This window comes from Montipora capricornis, chromosome 13 (genome assembly GCF_036669925.1).
Source record: "Montipora capricornis isolate CH-2021 chromosome 13, ASM3666992v2, whole genome shotgun sequence".
NCBI lineage: Eukaryota > Metazoa > Cnidaria > Anthozoa > Scleractinia > Acroporidae > Montipora > Montipora capricornis.
In genome coordinates this window covers 23,197,380-23,199,879 of record NC_090895.1, presented here as the reverse complement: position 1 = coordinate 23,199,879, position 2,500 = coordinate 23,197,380, and the positions used below count along the sequence as shown (strand labels likewise).

The window sequence follows — 2,500 nt, the reverse complement described above, 5'->3', positions numbered from 1 at the left end:
GTGAGCGGCAAAGTATCCAAAATAGTAATGAGAAGGTCGGGTCCGAATTTTATTTCGATCAACACTGAGAACAGATTTTCTTCCGAACGGAAGATCATTATTTCACATTTAACTCCCTATTGGAAATCTACACTAGAATCTTTGTATTCCGGTCGAGCAAAGAAATAAGCTTTCCATTTGCACAATTAATATGTATGGTAATTTCATCGGGTTTGGGGCAAATGCGGATTAACAACCGTTCATCATCCTTGTTCATGCAAACCTTGCTTTGTTGGAGCCATTTTACCCATTTTCCCCATTTTTTAGAAGAGAAAAAGCTTTTTTCGCAAGGTTACGAAGGAATGCTATAACTGCATGTCTGACTTCTTTTCAATGCATCATCCATTGACAGGAATATACATGATAAAGGGGACTTTTCTCCTAACCCACTCTGTCCACGTTCTTTTCTTCTGCCGCAAAAAAATTGCATCCTCGGCTGACACGGTCTGCATTACCTTTGCATGAACTTTCACACTTGATTAACTACTGTTTGCTATTTTCATCAATATTGTTCTAATTATAACAAAGCCGCATTGAACAATTGTAAAGACATGTATTACTCTTACAACTTAAAGGAAGGATTACAACGGTCTTTGGCTTGAAGAACTGACGGCAAAATCCATTTGCTGAGTGCATTCCGTTTGAGCAAAGCGTTCATTAGTAAGCCTGTCGGTGTCGTCTTTACGTAAGCATCCACAGGCGGAAGCGTTTTAAATCTCCTGAAGTCTTACTTTAGCTCAGGGATATGTCGTTGTTATACACTCACACTTCGGCCCAATAACTTACTTTTACCTACGACTAATGACTGATCCTTTCCTCGATGGTAAATACTCAACGAAGATGATGAGAGTAGATTGAGATGATAATTCATGCTTTAATTGTCTTCAAGTACTGTGAAATAAGCTAGTCTTCAATATCTACTCAACACCGAATTAATTGACATTTCTCTCTATTATCTTTACGTTCTTACCTGCCTTTGGAAGAAAGATTACAATGAAAAGGACCTTGCCGACACTAAAAATGTTACGTTTCCTCATGATCCAAGAAGTTGCAACGTGTTATTTTAGTGTGTTGCAAATTATTCAAATTTAATGTAGCTTTGAAAGAGGTCAAGCGATGCGACACTCACTATTTAAAGTGCCCATCACCCCAAAATATTTTTTTCGCTAAAATGAAACTTTGTACCTGTTCGAAACGCATCGTGGCTATGTTTTCCTTTATCTAACAAATCCTGCCATTTTAGAGGCTTCGAAAGTTGCGAAAATCCAGGCATCTTTTGTTCACGACTGAGTAAGAAGGCGAATGGGTCTATTCCTGTTTTTACGTCTTAAACTGATTTACATTGCATTAACTCTTTGTAAAAATGCATGCAAAGTAGATTGTGACGTAAAAACAGGAATAGACTCGCTCCCCTTCTGACTCGGTCGTGAACAAAAGATGCTTGGATTTTCGCAACTTTCGAAGCCTATAAAATGGCAGGAATTGTTAGAAAAAGGGAAAAATGGCCGCAATGCGTCTCGAACAAGGGCAAAGATTCATTTTAGCGAAAAAAAAAAATTGGGGGTTATGGGCACTTTAATCACTTTGAGTCCTGAGAGTGAGAGTTAATATATTTCACTGTTTCTAAAGCTAGACGATTTCACTCAGCAATGGGGACTGCTTCAGAGATGCATGGGTTAAATATATAATTTACATTCGGAGACTGGACGGGAGTAGTACCAATTAGAATGGCCAGGTTAGCCTCAAATATCATATCATCCTTGTCAATCCTTGGGCACCTTCTTTAAAATCTCGAATGGATTTAGTTTCAGTATGAACCATTCCCTCTCTTCCATCGACACTGATGACAATTGCCGGGAAATCGAAGTGTTTTTTTTTTTTTGTTTTTTTTTTTTGTTTGTTTGCTTGTTTGTTTGTTTCTCTTTAAAGTGCCCATAACGTAAAAAAAAATTCTTATTTGAAAGTCCATATTTAAAAAAATAATAACTTTGCCGAAAGAATTTTTCGACTCCAGCTGGGAGGCAAATTTTCTACGATTTTTTAAATCCTACTTTTATTTGATACAACCCTTCCACTGGTTAGGACTTCAAGGGCTCGCTGTGACGTAGATTCAAGAATGCTTGTTGGCGTGGGTCTTTTGTTGTTTTTCAGTAAACAAAAAATCGATCATGTAAATGTCTATCATCGAGAAAAGTGCCTATGAATGCGAAAGCGAGTGAACTCAAGATTTTTACTGGGTTGCCAAACCCAGTCGGAATCTGCGTTTCATTTGTTGTTGTTGTTTTATTTATTTCATTTAATTTTTTTCCCGTGTCAGTAAAAGTCTTGCCTGTCACTCCCCTGCTAAGTGGTGTCTTTGTGCATAGAGTCTTCTGTGCGTATTTTGTTAGGTTTGAGGGGGCTGGGGTAATGCGTAGATTTCCCTGGTGCACACAGGAGCACGTTTAATTATTAAACCTGC

The 2,500-nt window shown here is 38.0% G+C and overlaps 1 long non-coding RNA gene across 1 annotated transcript in view; it reads right to left on the bottom strand.

Annotated features, from left to right (window-relative positions):
* Positions 1–1,310, bottom strand: part of LOC138030135 (uncharacterized) — a 12,866-nt gene extending 11,556 nt beyond the window's left edge. Inside the window, exon 1 of the long non-coding RNA XR_011128041.1 lies at positions 1,010–1,310. This is a non-coding gene — a long non-coding RNA (uncharacterized lncRNA). The remainder of the gene's footprint in view (positions 1–1,009) is intronic.
* Between the last annotated feature and the right edge of the window lie 1,190 nt (positions 1,311–2,500).